Below are 18177 nucleotides of genomic sequence, written 5' to 3'. Positions count from 1 at the left end.
AAACCAGTTGTTAGAACGCGATTCGTGCTTGTGTTGCTCCTTTCTTCGTCTTGTGTTTTATGCACAAAACATTTTTTTTAATGAATCTGTTCCACTTAGGCAGACTCGCAGTTTTGCTTCCTTTTTTTTAAAGGAATGACACGTATGGCTATCACATACATGTACAGTATGACTTCATTCCCAAACAAAGTGAACAGCACTACCCTATGGGTCAGGTGCCTTGTTTCACACATTCTCCCAAATTATTAGCGCGGGACGCTGATGTTGGCAGGGAAACTGATTTATGGAGCAATATAAAATTAAGTACTCAGCTCTTAATGTTTTCTCTGCTGTTTAAGCATCGTTCGGTCTTATAGTAAGAAAATACGGAATACAACATGCATAATTCACGACGCAACCCCTTTGGAAGTATTTAGTAGTCTGAATTATTATGGATTGCATATTTAGATTAGAAGAAGGATTTCATTCCACTGCAAGAATGGCATCATCCCAATAATTTCTTGCATTTGGTGCTATATTTACTTTTATTTCAGTTGGAATGTAGATGCATCGACAGCGATTATCGCTTGACATGTCTTCGATTGACCGTTTCTCCAACTTAAGCAAACTCATATTCTGAAATGACCTTGTAGATAATACCAAGACCTTGCTCAGCAGGGAGTATGTCTAACATTTACGAGATCTGAGGCTCTTGAACGCATATCTAAGAAAGCCTGGGGTGCATGCTGCTCTCTCATTTAATCAGGCAAGTTTCTGGAAATCATCTATAAGTTTTCTTGTGATGAATGTAAATTTGCTTGGACGGGAGGAAACATGGAACTTGAACAGGTGAATTATGCAGCATAAGAATGATCTCAGAAGAAGCAGGCATCAAGAAGCATTGTCGCTCAACATGCATACACCGCCAAAAGAATTATTGGGATTGATTTAAAATTCGGTTGTGTAATGAAATTGTTTTCTAATCTATATCTAAACTCCTTGATTACTCAGCCTACTACCACTACCTTTGCCAGAAACATTCATAGTCATATCCTACCTATGCCAATTATTCCGACCAATATTCAAGCCTTCATAAGCTGTTTTTTTTTCACTGCCAATTCTCCGAGGGAGAAGAGGTGTCCTATTTCTCTCTACCTATTTCTCGTTCGCTGTTCACTCTCAAACTGCAATAAGCTTGAGCAGGTTCTATGCTTAAAGCTGTGATTCCCTTTCCCTCTGCCATCTTTGACCCACCTGGTTAGCTAAGTAGGTGGAAAAACTGCAGAAGAAAGGTTGTGGCACTGAGTTGGACTTGTGCCCAAGGACCCTTTGCACGGTGGCTCGAGGAGCCACTGCTTGTGGCATGGAGTGGCTCAAGCTGTGATGAGTTCACTTTGTAAAATCCTGCTGGTTACTGCTGGCCCGTCTTTGCCGGAACAGGAATGAACGTTGGCAGTCTACAGTCTCGGTTTCTTCCTTGAGCGCCATGGCCATGTAAAGAAACCTTGGCTCGACAGGCTGCATAAAAAAGGATAATTTTCTGAGCTAAGTCTTTTTTCCTAAAAGAACCCATTTAAAGTTGTATTTGTAACTTTGCGACACTTTCCGGGTGATGCCAGCGGTACTTCATTGCACAATGCCACAATCATGACTGAGCTGTGGCCATTCTGAATACAGCTTGCAACACGTGACAAGACCATATATACAAATGCAACCAAATGAGTAAACATTTGTTGTAGCTTCTGTATATGGCACTATTCGAATGAGACAATTGTAGCACTCTTCTCAGCTCAGTAAAGTTATTTCTAGTTATTTTACTTTTCATGAGGAAATTGCCATGAGCTTCTCTTGAAAAGTAAGTAAACATTCCTGCTTCAGTTTATTCTTCAAATTCTTGCATCACGAAGGATATCAGGAACCCATTTACACCACAGGCAGAGCTCCATATGTTTAAAAACATTATAATCAAAGTACAATATCACAATTTTCATAATCGTGTCATGCTAGTATTATTGGTGGCTATGGCTGCTTCAAGCAATTATTTTTCATTAAGGCGGAAACAGTTATCATCTCAAATTGTTTGCAGCAAGGGTGTACAATCCACAAAATCAATCAAAAAGGTCACATTGTGTTCACTACTCAAACATTTAGGATAGGTTACATACACCAGCTAATAAAGAATGCAACTTGAAAATCTCAACTGAAGAAGAAACCAGTTTTTGAATATGGAGCAAAATGCCACCAGCTCATGTGGAGTACACCCTTACTATGTACTCCAAGCGAAGAATGTTGTTACAGCAATGCTTGAACACTATATGAATGTAATAATCAACAACCTTAAGCAGAATCTTAACACCACTAAACAAATTGTGCTTCGAAGATTCCTGATCCGAAATTCTCAACAAATTGTTCTGGTGTTGTACGTGTTAAGTTTGTCGTGCGTTCTGAAATGCAAGCTCACAACATTTACAATTTCTCTAAAGGCAATATCAGCTTTGTCAAGATAGGTATGACGTGCAGATAAAGTGGATAATGCATGACATCATGAACACTCAGATGTGTTTACCATTGGGCTCACTCTTGCAGCCATGAAATTATGAGATGCAGACAAATTTTACGTTGAAACCGGTTTTGTGGAGTACTGCATGAAGCGCTTCCCAGGCTTCTCCAGTGAATGAATAAAAAAAAGAATTTCAACATGCAACAATATGTTGGTCATTTGCTAGTATGCAGCAGGCTTTTTGACTCCTAGCTTGCCTCACAGAAATCTACCATGCACAGTATTTGCTTTGCCCAAGCATCAGCCACTTTACGATGCAATGTGTACAGAGCCCTTGCGCTTAGTTTTTCTGCTTTGGAAACAGTTACCATGTGTTCAGCTGGCATCGAGAAAGGGGACATAAAATACTATGTGCACCACTGATCTCTACTATGTTTTGCTGGATGCCGCTTCGCTGCCCACAGAGCCAGGGGTAGATGAAGCCAGCGGAAATGCAGTGTCGTGCAGCGGCTTGTCCCAAAAGTAGGGCATACGCTGCACTTTAGTGCGTGCCGTTGCACAATATTGCTGCCACAAAAATTTTTCTTCGTGGTTTTCCACATCTAGGCGATGTCCCCACATGTCTGGTGAGAGCTGTTACGATGTTCTGAACCCCTACGTGATAAGTTTTTCTTACAGAAAGCATTTTCTGATTGACAAGTGTTTTCAGCACGCGCCACTCATGTTAGCGATGCTGTCAGTGCTGTGATGAAAAATTCTGGACGTCTTGTCGAAATACTTCTCTGGACTGCTTCGGTAGCTTGCGGCACAAAGGGCAAGCATTATCGCAGAAGAAATGCCGCACTCCTGTGCAGGTGAAATGCCACAGCAAAGTCGTGAAGTAATAACTTCTGGGACAAGGTTGGCTTCAGTCGAAGGCGCTCAATGCGCTATCCAGCCCCCCATAGTAGAGCTCAGTGGTGTGCAACCTTTTATACTAGCTTTGCTATCTAGTCGGAACATTGGAAACAGCTCCCACCTTACTTTTCTCAACCTGTGACATGCAAACCGAAAGTCGCATCACTGTATTGATTCTATGGCTTTAGTTTTCTAAGCGAACTGCCTGCATATTCTAGCATGTTGTTAAAAATATAGTTGGCACGTTTTTACTGATACAAGACAGGTTAGTTGGCTGACAGAAATGTGAAACATGTTACCAGCGCTCTGATAGGATGCAAAAAGCAGAATTGAAATTTACTTGGCACAGGGGCTACAGCAGGCAAGTATGGTTACTGTATGCTCTATTGTTGTTTCAAGTAAAAGTTAAGTTTTTATGCTGTATTTCTACTTATTCTGAACCATCAAACTGCACAATCAATGTTCCAAGTTTATACATTCTTGGTGTTTGATGGCCCATGTGATTTATTTCCTCTGAACACAGGCAGTAATCCCTCTATAATAAGCAAAATGAGTTAGAAAAAGAAAAGTTGTGATAATAGTCCACAATTGCTGAGGGCAGAAGTAATGGCTGATAGCACTTAATTGAAGCTACATAATTATTCAGTTTTCTCACAGCTTGTTCAGCAAGTAATAAAGAGGTATGCTGTACACCTTTGCATGACCAATGCAATCTGGTGAGAGACTGTGCACTGAGTCTGCTTGGTTGTGTTCGGCAATTTGACTTTGGTATTTTGCTATACATAATTCCTTGGGTATTCGTAGCTTACTTTGCGATATAATGGAACTTGGAGCAGTGGTCATCTATACATAAATATTTGCACATAAATAATGCAACCACAATTACAGCATGATGAGGGGGGGCAATATGAGACTCTCAGAAAACGAAAAAAAAATATTACGATTATAATGTGACGTGATGCCACAAGAAAACAAAGCAATGCACAGAAGCAGATGGCGCTTCCATGCCACCAAGATTATTTACTAAATAGGCAGCGCTTCAGAAGTGCCCGCGACACAATTGAACAAGGCAAAGCTGCGTTTGCTCTACACGCGGTAGCGATCACAGCATTGTTGCCAAGTGGTTTAGATCGCCGCAGTTTAAGTTTTCAGAAAATGTACAGAAGAACAATCTGCTTTATAGTCTTAAAGAATATAACATGAAGTACATTACAAGGCCAGAAACATTCCTAGAAAAGTTGCCTTATATTTGCTTAAATCGGCAAGCAGCATGGCTTGTATTACATAGAATAAATTTCATGATACCGCAGTGTGCAGGGTTTTCAGCCCATATACCACACTATGACGGTATGCAATAATTGTAATCTCATAATCTAAAAGGTGTAGTTGATTTTACAAAAGTTGACATTCTTCAATCTGAGCCCTGCAAATTTTAACACGTAGGGGCACCCCTTGGCTAAGCAATAGGGATGTAATGTCTATGCATACAAGCATTACCCCATACATTTGTACCACATCGCCCAAAAGAAATCAATTTTCCTGTCCAAGTCTCCCTCATGCAAGACTGGAATTAAAGCATAAGTTTATACAGTCATCCAAACAATAACACCTCATTTTTACATATGAAATTCATATAAATAGATCTCTCTTGATGCCAGCCTCCTGGAATGCTGAACCTTGCAGCATGCTTTAGAGAAATTATAGTAGTAGCACTTTACTCAAAAGTTATTTAGGGCTGCAGGGCTGCAGTGTTGCAGAACACACCTACAAATGTCGCATTTCATGTGTAACAACTTGGTTGATTTGCTTGAACAACCTACCAAGAGCAAATAAAATTTCTTCCTGTTTAGCATTTTTGCCTGCTAGACCACAATCGAATGTCATCAGTATATTAACTTGGAGAAACAAATCTGGCTTATACGGGGCGTCCCAACACACAAAGGTTTGAAAATATGCAAATGCTACGTATCTGGACACAACCAAGGTAAAGTTTGCCATCACCTGGAGATACTCACTTTTTTGCATTCTGCCTAATTGCATAATTAAGTGTAAATTATTTAATCAACTTCTCAAATATTATAATTACATGAAATACGTGCTACATGAAAGTTTTTCTGAGCGTGAAAGAAAGCCACGAATACACGCAAAGAGCCTCGAGCGGCCATTCATACGGCAATTTTATGTGTATTCGTGAGCTTCTTTCCCGCTCGGAAGAACACTTTTATGTAGCACTTATTGCACAACAGGATGCTGTATCGGGAGTTGTTCATGGTGTTCTACAATTTCCTCATTTACACTTTTCATCTGATTAGAGTAATTGAGAGGTTGATTAATTAAGATGATTAAGATGATTAATTAATTAATTAAGATTTATTAGGATTAATTAAGATTAATTAGGCGGAATGCAAAGAATATTCTCAGTATCTCCAAGCAATGGCAAACGTAATAATAACTTAGTTTTGTCCAGCTACGTGGCATCTTTATTTTTAAAAATATTTATGCATCATAGTTGGGACACTCTGTATATTAACAGCTTCACATATTGCCACAGCTGTGTGTTGTAACATTCAAAGGGTGCTTGTTCACCAGCACTCCAATGTCACTAACAGTGATCACCTACACAGCTAAGTGGATTGCCATGATGCAAGTTGGTAGTAAAATGCTGAGAGAAACAAATCCACTTACTTTGAAGGCAACAATATTGCAGTAACTTGAGAGACATGGCCTCTTGGCAGGCAGCAGATTTCTTCTTAGCTCCAGCAGGACACCAGCAACTAGTCTTTCAGTAAAAGAAAATATTGAATCAGTAATGTTATGTTACCTTGTTCTTGCTAAGCATCAGCACAATCATCTGATTTTCATGCATATCTACTTTCTGCTTAAGCAGTTCAACTGAAGCATTTATAAAATACAGGCTATATTGATTGCATTTGCTTCCCTGGCATGTACAATTTTTTTGCGACTGATACATTTACAGCTAGCTACACGACACGAACGCTTGGATTGCCCAGATATCATTAGAAGCAAAACGTCTTGCTGCACCACAAGCAGTTGCACCAAGGAAAGACACAGCAGAGCTAACAATTTTTTTTTGGTAACTACAATGAAAATGCATGCAAACAAGGAGGCAACTATCGCACGTATAGTGACAGTACAAGCGTCAATAGGAATTATGAGCGCAACTGAATGCACTATCATTCTAAGTTTTTAACGCGCATAAGCAATAGGTTATACGCGCCACACAAAAAATTTCGATCGCGCTACCATGGAGACCGATGAGAAATTATGTGATCCTTTTTCCCATTGACGCGCCATTTTTGCCCTATGACGCTGTTTACTGGCCTTTTGAAAAACAAATAGTTCTGTTCGCCACGCCAGCTTACCACACATCATCTAAACAGCTACACTATGCAAACCGAACAAATAGAATTACAACGGGCTTACCTCATACGTACGCGTACGCGCAGCGTGCGTACACTGTTGAACATCCGTTGAGGGCAGGCTATCCCGTATCCAAGCGCATACGTGCACCCGTACACAGGACTTCGATGCCGCAGCGTGCACAGTTTTGTAGACGAAGGGGCACATTCCGTTCAAACATCCCCGCGCTCTGACGGCACTTGACGAGCACACAAGCGTACACCACACCGCGCCAAATTCGGAACTTTGCCAGTCCTAACATGCCGAGAGTCGTACAGCCGAGAGTCAAGCAGCCTAACCATCCATCGCGTCTGTTCTTCGCTCACGATGCGTCAATCTCTGTTCCATAGGGCCTTGCTCCATCTTGAGTACAAATCAAGACATATTTACGGTAAACTAACAAACTGTACAACATAAAAAGATAAACCGGCTGGCTACACAATGCAGCTTCGTCAACCGCTCGTTTTGTTACATCCTCCGAGATCGGAAGCGCCGCGCGTGGTTCCACCTGGTGCTGGGAGCGCGGAGAACAAAACAAAATCGGTTTCGTTTTCCCATTTATGCAGTAGTTGTTGGAAGAGTAAAATGATTGCTTGACAAATAATTGAACTCTGGAAGAGGAGATCGCTTTCTCTGCCACAGGGCATTGTATACATTGTATACATTGCCCAAAGAGATATCTCTTTGTATACATTGTATAGAAAGAGATAGAGAAAGCAAGGAGAGGAAGGGCAGAGAAGTCAACCAGACGAGAGTCCGGTGAGCGTTGCAATGCCGTGCTAGAGTGTAATGCGATGCGTCAATAAGCTCTAGTATAGTGTTAATTTGGACTGGCTGGTGCATGTAATGAACGGGCAAATAATGAGTTGTGCCATTACTTTTACCCACGGATAAAGCTCATGTAATAAATGGTGTTACATGTCGGGTTAAAAAAGAAATAAAGGTTGAATCATTATGCCAACTCGGGACCAGGGCGTTTTTTCTTTTTCTTTCTTTCTTTCCTTTTGACAGTACACACAGTGCTATATCCCTCATCTTCGATCACCTTCCCGTAGTTGCACACGTATCGGTGCGTGTTCGATGCCGCAGCGTGCAAAGATTTGTAGCCGAGTGAAACACATTCCGCGCAAGTATACCCGCGCTATGACGGCACATGACGAGCACACAAACATACACCACACAGCGACAAATTCGGAACTTTGCCCATTCAAACATGCCGAGAGTCAAGCAGCCTAACCATCCATCGTTTCTGTTCTTCACTCACAATGCGTCCATCTGTTATTGTACAGCAGAATTCCGTGTGCGCTCGCCGGTCTTGTTTCAAGATGAAGCGCCAAATGATACATGATGATATACATTAATGACATAGCATTAAATATTAATTCAACAGTTCGCCTTTTTACCGATGATTGTGTGATTTACAGATAGATATATGGCTAGCCCTAACGACATTATAACACTGCAATCTGACCTTAATAAACTAACGGAATGGTGCTGCAAATGGCAGATGCAAATTACACAGAAAAGACCAATCACCTGAACTTCACTTCCGTTCCAAAGTCTCAAACTAATACTTATATTTTAAACAATAGCATAGTAAACTCGGTTACATCGGCTAAATACCTCGGTGTCTACATAAATTCTAGCTTAACATGGACTGACCATATAAAATGTATCACAACTAAAGCGCAAAAGAAACTTGGCTTTCTGAAGCGACGGTTGCGTCTGGCCGACAGGGACACCATGCTTCAAGCGTACACTTTCTTCGTGCGTCTCTCCCTGGAATATGCATCAGTCATTTGGCATCCCTACCAGATCGCCCTTACCAATCTACTCGAAGCCGTCCAGAATAAAGCAGCGCGATTCATCATGTCATCTTACTCCAGATTTCAAAACGTTTCATCTTTGAAGCAAACACTCTAAATGCCGCCACTCGCAATGCGCAGAAAATTCGCCAGATTATGCTTTTTTCACACACTGTATCACAGCAACACATCATTTGCCCGGTCACACATTTTACCGTCACCTTATACTTCACATCGCAACTTTCATGCCTACAAAGTTAACCCTATCTTTGCCCGGACGGAAAAGTCCAACAATTCGCCGTTAACCTTATCAATAAAAGAATGGAATCAGTTACCCTCCAGAATTGCCACGATAACATACAGTCTTCCTTATTTTATTCAGCATTACTAACGTATTTACAATCCTAGCACTTTTAGTAACATTTTTCTCTCCCAGAGCACTTATTCGCTTTCGATATTTTGTTCTTGCTTCGTTGAGTGTGAATTTTGTAAGAATATTTACCTTGTTAATATGTTTCATGACTTGCTGTACCCCAAAGTGCTGTATTTACCACCTGCGATGCTCCTTCATTTCTGAAAATTGTGTTCTGGTTTATGTCCCCCCCCCCCCCTACGTAATGCCCCTGTGGGCCCTTAGGGTATCTAAATAAATAAATAAGAATAAATGCTTGCGATTACATCTTACCGCAAAAATTGACAACACTGTCAACAATTGGACAGTGCAGAATATGCGTAATGGGGGTGTGTCAATGAATGGCAGTTGACAGAGATGAGATATTTTGCAAATACTATGGGGCGATTGAAACCAAATACTGTACAGTTCAGTAAAACCCTTCCACTCCTGAGTTAATTCTTTCTCTCCGTCTAAAATTTCATCTATAGCCGCAGTACTTGGATTTATAGGCCGCCAGTTCTCTTCGCGGCCATTTCTTGTTAAATGTAAACGCAATCGTGGTCATTATACTGCGTTTCGGTACTGATTTCGAGTGCGCACAATTTTTGCATAGCGCACCAATGTAATTGCCAATGCACCAGCACCTGAACGGCGCTGGTTTGTTTACTTTGTCAAGTATGGCCACCGCTCTCCGTTCACTAAAACTTATATATATATATATATATATATATATATATATATATATATATATATATATATAGTGCTGACACCAAATACACGTCAGTACAAACACAGGCGCCATTTGCATTGCAATAAATTATTCTTAGAAGAAGCTTTGTGAGTACAAGCGTTCACGCAGACAGCGTGTATAGTTTTCCTTGCAAAAATACGGATGATCGCATAACAAAAATACGGAATTCTGTCTGTTTCGTACAGAACAGTGTAGTCACCGTATTATTACGGAAAAATGACCGTAAAGCTTAAAACGGGGAGCACTTTCCGTATTTTAACGGAAATTTTGCTGTATTTCTGAAAATGAGATATTTTCCGTATTCTTACTGCAATTTTTCCGTTTAATGACGGAAATCCTCCGTATATTGACGGAAATTTTTTACAGTGTACATTGCCCTCTTCTCCTCTTCTTGCATTTCACATCTTACTGCTAGCATCGCCTAAATTGTTTGACCTTAGAGCAGATTTATTGGGTAAACTAATGCGATGAGCAGCATGGTGTCAGCCTATTATTACAGCTACAGGCCCTATGCACTCTTAAAGTGCTGTACTATTTTATGCGGTTGTGTCGGCGGAGTGGTCGAGGGGTAACACTTCCGACTGGAAATCGGTAGGTCCACCGTTGGAATCCAGGCTGCACAGCTTTCTATTCTTCTATTTATTGATTGATTAAACATCTGGGAGAACAATCCGAGATTGCTCCGGTGGACATCCACTAGGACAGTGGCATAATTAACGATGTAGCTGTCAAAACAAAACGTAGTGTGCAGTTTGGCAAAATACACAATGGGAAAAAGAGTACAGTTGCAGCAACGCCCCCTTTCATATGCGTAAATTAATTCGCTTAAGCACACTTATCTATGGGTATAAGCGGGTGAGTTATAGACACGGGAAAAAAACACCATTAAGGGTGTAATTTTCCTTAGTGTACACTACGCTCCTCTCCGATGCTCGAGCACTCACCGACTTACTAAGTAAACACTGTCGCGGCCGAAGAGCTACGACGAGAACGGCATGAGGGAAATGCGATCAAAATTCTGAAATGATGAAGACAGTGCACTCGAACGTCGTTATAACGAAACGGGATATAACGAAGTAAATGAAATTCCCCTTGAAGTAACCATGGATATCCAGGCATTTAAAATGTCGTTTTAACCAGCTGAAAGTGTTCTGCCAGTGGATATAACGAACTGGATTTGTCCCGACACCAAAAAAGTACCCGCCCATTACGCGCCGAACACATCGCTTTACGCAGGTTTCAGCACTCATTCACAACGGCAAGTAAAAACTATGCGGCTTCGGGCGGCGGTGCGAAACATTAGTGCATTCACTTCTACTGCGCGGCGCAGCTGGGCGTCGCCTCCGATATATCCCGGCGTAGTCTAGGGGGTCACGCGCGAGCCTGCGCGAGTCCCACGATGCAGGCAGCCGCAACTGGGCCTGGCATCCGATATCGCCCGGTGAAATGTCTGGGGTAACGCCCCGACCTTGCATTCACTTATCCTTGGCCCTGCGGCTAGCCGAGTGGGCTAGCAGCTGGGCGTGCATTGCCACGCCCAGATTCCATTGCCACTGGTGTTATCTCGGCGGCCATGCTATCTCGGCGACCGAGTCAAGTTTGCTTGCCTCCTCGATGAGATCACACAGCGGAGCGCTTGGTTGGGTGCCACGTGCTACTCGACCTCGACGAGCCAAGTGGAAAGCGGACGCGAAAGGCCATCACAAAAAAGGGAAGGCAGTTATCAAAAGGCGGTCTCGTCAGGTACACGAAGTCGCCTGTTGGAAACGCCGAATATACCTGTATTGTGTTCAAATTGTATCGCCTGCCTGACCGTGTAGCGGTTCTGCGGGCCGCAATGCCTTCTTATTTCCACGTTCCACGTATTTGAGCGGTTATGTAATCAGGCGGAATCCAAAAAAAAATAATCTGGGTATCTCCAAGCGACGGCAAACATTACATTGGTTCTGTCCAGATACGTGGCATTTGCATATTTTTAAATCGTGGTGCATGATAGTTCGGACACCCTCAATATTGCAGCCTGCTGTTCAGCTCAGCCGCCCGCGAAAATCGCGATAAGCATTCGCGAATACTCATTCTACGTGTTGCACGTCCGTAAAAAAAAAAACAGTGTCAATAATAATCCTGGCAAACTGTGACGAATACCACTGCGAAATGTGAAGTATTGCGGCTTTGTCTCTATATACCAGACGATTCCACTACAACATGCGCAAGCGACAGTATTTGAATCTTTCCACGTGCAAACGAAGCTGCAAAGAATAAAAACCGGAAGCAAAAACTGTTGTCTCTTGCTAGTCTTGCATTACTTCGTGGCAGTAAACTTCACCCACCGAAAATGCCGGACGCGGGGGTTATCCTAACAGCGCGAGGGCCCGAAAGCTGACGCGCTTTCAAGTGCGGTCGACAACAGCGCCGCCGCATCTTTCTTCCCATCGAGGCCCTCTCCAGCGGAGGCGGTTGCGCCACTACAAGGTATTCTAGTTCACTTTCGCGTGGGCGATCCCATCTGCGCATCCAGAGGGGGCCAGGGTGGCGTGGGGTCGGGATGGCTACGCTCGTCCGCGGCGTGAGCTGCTCAGTTCAGACCGTGGTACCAGCGTATGTACTATGTGGTGGAGATCACTTCTCCTGCTAGAGGTGATAGTGAGCGGCTACGAGTAAGGCTCGATACGACTCTACCTTGGGTGTTGTCGCCGTTGACACTAGTGGCACGATTTCCTCGCGACGAAGGGCCACTGTCACCGTTGGTGGAACGAACGCGTGAGCAGAAAAGTCACAGGCCTGTGCAGCACACTCAGCAAAGTCACTGCGTAAGCTGGTGGAGCGGCTCAGCGGTAGCTCCAATTTCGGCACCACGCACAACGGTCTTCGCGACAAAGTCTCTTCGCCTTGGTTTGACGAGAACGATCTGAACTGCCGACCCGGAATCGACGGCGAGCTGCGGCTTTTAATGCTCTCTGCACAACAGTCTGCTGAGCGCGATGATGCCTGGTTGTACCCGCGCACGTAGTTCTACGGTTAGCTTCTTCAGCAGCGGTTCGTACCTTGAGAGGAGACGCCATAACGTGCACCGAAGAGGTATCCAGAATACGTGGTGCACATCTCACATCCCTGACACAGCACAGCACGTTCTTGTTGATGATGATGATGATCATAATTGTTTATTGGAATTGTCAAAACGGGCTGGTGTCAAATAGTCAACTAGCCTGCTTGAGATAACCAGGGGCACTTACATTGCAGCGTGCAATTGCTATAAGCAACTTACATGACGGGCACGCTGCGTTTGCAGGTACCTTAACTAGATGGCGCTACCATACTGGCGGAGACTCGGGATCGTGTTGATTGCCTGGCTCGTCTGAGTCACATATCGTCGTCTGCGCAAGCTGTGTTTGCAGGCGCCTTAACTAGATGGCGCCACCATACTGTCGGATTCTCAGCATCCCTTTGCGTGCCTCGTCGGAGTCGCATCTCGTCGTCTGCGCCTGCGCGCCTGCCGAGGGCGCGTTTATAGGGCATTTTTCCGCTGCCTGTTAGCAAGCGCTTCAGTGGCTTTTAAATATTATGCTCCGAAAAATGAAGAGAAAAAGACGAAGTTAGAAGTGAGCGTGGACACAAGCGCCCGCCCGCATTTTTTTAGTTGTTTTCGCAAGCGTCCAATAAACAAGAGTTCTTTACTTCGGATCCGTTTCCTGGTTTTTACAACATTATGGTTCCGTGACCAGGATTAGATCTACAGTTGAAGACCCCTGACGATGAAGCGAGCTCCCTGAAGGGGACGACCAACCGACGCGATCAACGCAAAGACGCTGCGACAGCATCGAACAACGATCCGCGTCATCACGAGCCCTCCGATTCCCGATGTGACAACATGGAAAGACTACGACGGAAGCGTGCTACCGTTCGAGTGGCGGTCACCAGGATCATCATCGACATGACAACTCTTATGCAGACGGAACCAACACCATCTGGTGAGCGGACCGACCATCTTAACCTATTTAAGATAAACGAAACTATGCTTACGGATCTTGATAGCCAAGTAGAAGAGTATGTTACCGATGATCACCTTAAGGGTGAGCTTCGAAGCGTTGGACAGTATCAAGAATCTATAGTCCTCGCGAAATCCCGCGCTGAACGCATTTTATCCGCTCTGCAAACAACGACTGCGCTCGCGTCTCACGATGACTTTCATCTAGGACGCGCACACGTTAAGCTACCTAAACTCGATGTGCCGAAGTTTCACGGTGACCCCATTAAATGGCCAGAATTTTGGGATCAATTTGAGTACCATTCACCAGAACCGATATCTCTCAGACGTAGACTAATTCAAATATCTTCGGAACTACCTGATGGGTACAGCGAACGTGTCATCGAAGGTCTATCGACAACTAACGAGAGCTATAGCACAGCTATAGAACTTCTCAAAGAAAGATTCGGTCAGAACACACTGACTGTTCACGACCACATGCGTCGTCTTCTGAACCTACGTAAAGTTCGTTCCTGCGAAGATTTCGGATGGCTTCAAAGGTTATATGAAGAAGTGCAGACTCGCGCGAGATCCCCGCATAACCTGGCGTCGAAGAAAAAGAATATGGAGTGCTTCTGAAAACTGTTATAATACAGAATCTTCCGCAAGAAATGGTACTACGTTGTACTCAGCGCATCTTGTCTGCGACATATACAGGCGTTACAATTGACAAGCTAGATGAACTGTCGACAAGTAAGAAGTAAGAAGAAGAGAAGTAAGAAGCCGGGAACAGGCTATAATGATGACTTCTGACAAGCGAGAACAAGCCTCAACCGCAAAACGACAATATATTGAGCATTTCCAAGGTTCTGCATTATGTTAACTGTGAAACTGACTCCAGAGAGTTGTCTACTATGCGGAGACAAAGATCACTCGGTGGATGTCTGCCGAAGGGAACTAACATTAGACGAGAAAAAAAGAGAAACTACGCAAATTAGGATGCTGTTTCCGCTGTGCTAGGCAATTTGACAAAGCTAAGGAATACCGAACCTGAAAGAGACTAAGCTGTGCAAAATGCAAGGGGCGACATATCACCACGATGTTCGACCCAAAATGGAAGCAGAAGAATAGTGAAACACTGCCATTAGTAGTGTGAGACGCCACAGAACTACGAAGCAAGTACGGGTGGTATTCCACGCTTCGTCTCGTGCTTTGGATTCACATTTACTCAACGGCGTCTTGTGGATAGGGCCGAATTTGAACCGCAACATCCTCGACTTAATGCTGAAGTTTCCCAGCTTCAAGATCGGAATTTCCGCCGACATGGAACAAGCGTTTCTTCAAGTGTCGCTCGCCGAGCACGACCAAGACGCGTTTTTCTACTTCTGGTTTGAAGAAGGGTCTTCCAATATTGAAGAACTGCGCATGACAAGGGTTCCTTTTGGCGCCTGCAGCAGCCCCCTTGTCCTTGCTGCCACTCTGCGTCACCACTTCCAACTGGTATAAGAGAAATACCCTTCCATAGCCAAACTATTGAAAGATCATTTCTACGTTGATGACTTGGTCATCGGGGCACAGAACAAAGAAGAAGCGCAGCAAGTCGTTAGCGATTGCTTCAGTATCTTGAAAGAGGCAGGAATGCATCTAACAAAGTGGACGACAAGTGATGGAGACTCACGAAACATTTACAATGGTAGAGTCCTGAAGGCACAGTTCAATGTAGAAAATGAAAAGAAGATTCTTGGTCTCGTTTGAAATGCCGACAAAGACCTCTTAAAGCCATCACTAACGAAGTTGCTTGAATCATTGAGCGAATAAAATGTTACGAAGACACAGATCTTAAGCTTCGCCTCACTCATGTACGATCCTTTTGGATTCTTAGCACCGTTCGTGCTGGTAGTCAAGTTATTTATACAAAGGCTGTGGTTAGAGAAATACACCTGGGATGCGCAACTTCCTGAGTCCCTTCTTATAGAGTGGAGAGCGTGGACTAAAGGCCTCAGAACTTAATCAGCTGGAAGTTAATAGACATTTTGGTCAATCCTTCCTGGACAAGAAAGTACAGGTTACGATCCACGCCTTTAGTGACACTAGCGCAGTTGCGAACGATGCCGTGCTTTACTTTCAGATACGAGACATCAAAGAAGACAACAGTTCAACTACTGCTAGCCAAGTCGAGAGTCGCACATCTAGAAAAGAGAACTGTGCCACGATTAGAACTGATGGGAGCCCTCGTTGCAGCTCGACTAACTGCAACAATGAAACGTTCTCTAAACGTAGAGCGCGTTGAAACAGTTCTGTGGCAACACGTTGCGGAGACCAATACAGATGCTGTACCACCTAGAATCTGCTGGACAAGCTCCGTCTTGAAAAGCAGCAAACACAAGCAAATTGTTCGGCCGGGACCTATTAAATATTATGCTCTGAAAAGAAAAGAGAACAAGAAGTTAGAAGTGAGCGTGGACACGAGCGCGCACCCGCATTATCCGACAAAATATCCGACTCCGGCGCAGCGGGCCTGGGCTTGATCCCGGCGGTGACCGGGTACTTTTTTTCGCATTTCCGGCGATAGCACTTACGGTCACCAGCGGCGGCGGCAGACACCATCGCGAGCCGAAACGGCTATTGGAATGAGCCCATAAGAACTTACGCTGTAAAATCAAAGTTACGCGCAAGACGGACTGTGGGGCGATGATGACTACGATATGACGGCAGAGTAACATGAGTCCTCTATATGGAAACAGAGCGCTGCATGAGCTGCATGGCGGCTACTGCAAATTGCACCCGCGCGGCAGCCACGCGCTGCCTCTCCCGATTAACGAGGCGGTCACGCCACACTTCGCTCCGTTTGCAAAGCGGCGCCGAGAGAGATTGTCCGAACCAGCTGCGCTAGTAAGAGCGCCGCTTCTTAATGAAAGACGTGTACCTATATAATCACAATACAAAATATTGACACGCGAAATGAAAACACGGTATAGAGCTGCGCTGAAATTTTGTATTGCGGAGTATCGTAGTCGTAGGTGAAATTTTCTGCGAGGACCTACCTCTCTTCAGGTTAAATGCTGTCAAACTAGTACATTCCTTTGGTAAGGTAAGACTGGTTTTGGAAAAACTAAAACTTTTTTTTGTGCTCATCAGGTTGCCCGGATGACATTGAAGTCGCGGTGACGTGCGGCTCGGGTGGAGCAAGGGAAGAAGCCTGCCCAGGAGCTTGGCGCTCATATTGCAGATATTACGCAGCAAGGGTTTACAACCGAAGAGTTTGTGGCTGTCCGTATTATATGTGTCGGAATAAGCGCAGGAAATGCGTGAAGTGTGAAGATTGTGGTGAGTTTGACTCTTATCATTGACTGCATGATCAGTGATCTTATTTAGAATGCGCACAGGGAAGAGACATTGCATCGTTACTCTGTTGTATTCGACTGTGCCAACGAAATGACATCAGCAAAAATTACCAGCTGTTTATGTGGTTTATTTAGTGACCTATCAAAATAAACGAATGAATTAATAATTTTTATAACGAGCGATGACAGCGTTGTTAGATATGCATAGCAATGTTTATTATTGTTTTTTTTTCAGATAAATGACTCTAGGTGATCAGAAACAAGCATTGCACCAACGCATTCGTGTCCTCCTTCCTCGCCGGCAGCATGGCATTTAAATCTTTCATAAAAAAGAGCGAGCAGGGCAAGAAATGTGCTTTATTGTTTGTATTGCTTATACCAATAAAGGAACATAAAATACATAAATTAAAGTTATCGCTCATACCTCACCTAAAGATTCAATCTAACAGTATGCAGTTGGAGACCGTGTGTGTTTGTTTATAACTGAAATCATATTTAACGTCCATTTCAGCGTCGTTACATACAGATTTAGTTAGTCGTACCTGTTCAGTAGAAGAAAAAAATAATCCTAAATCATGCTAAAATGTTTTCTTCGGTCTTGCGCTAAGCCGATTCGCAAAGCCTGGTGCCAACAAATTGTTATGTTGGATAGATTATAACAGGGTCTATCTCGGAGCGCAAGCACTTCGTGCAAAATAATACAGCTCAATACGGAAACTATTGGCTAAGTTTTTGCCATGTGCTACAAAAGGCCCCGTCGAAGGAAAACCCGCGAATCGGGCGCAATCAGTGATGCCATCTTGAACCTTGATCAGCGATACAATCATCTAAGGGCAGTTCACCTTCGCCGAAAAGCCGATCGGAAGTAGCTTGCATAGTCAGACATCTACGAGGCACGAAATGCACACGTCGCGTCCAAGTGAGCAGGTTAAACAACTAATTATAAGTGCATCGCGGTTTGGCAACTGTTCCGATAATACCGCTTTGAGGGGGCCCCAGTTTCGGTATCTTTCTAAACAAACCTAGGCGACGTTTAGCTACGGCACCAAATGTGTATTTATATAAAAACGTTGCGAGGCGAGAAGGTGGGTAAGATTTCCGACGCTTCTCGACAAGTGCCCCA

The sequence above is a fragment of the Dermacentor silvarum genome, chromosome 5 (genome assembly GCF_013339745.2).
Source record: "Dermacentor silvarum isolate Dsil-2018 chromosome 5, BIME_Dsil_1.4, whole genome shotgun sequence".
In the NCBI taxonomy this organism is placed as follows: Eukaryota; Metazoa; Arthropoda; class Arachnida; order Ixodida; family Ixodidae; genus Dermacentor; species Dermacentor silvarum.
Note: the sequence above shows the minus strand (reverse complement) of the source record.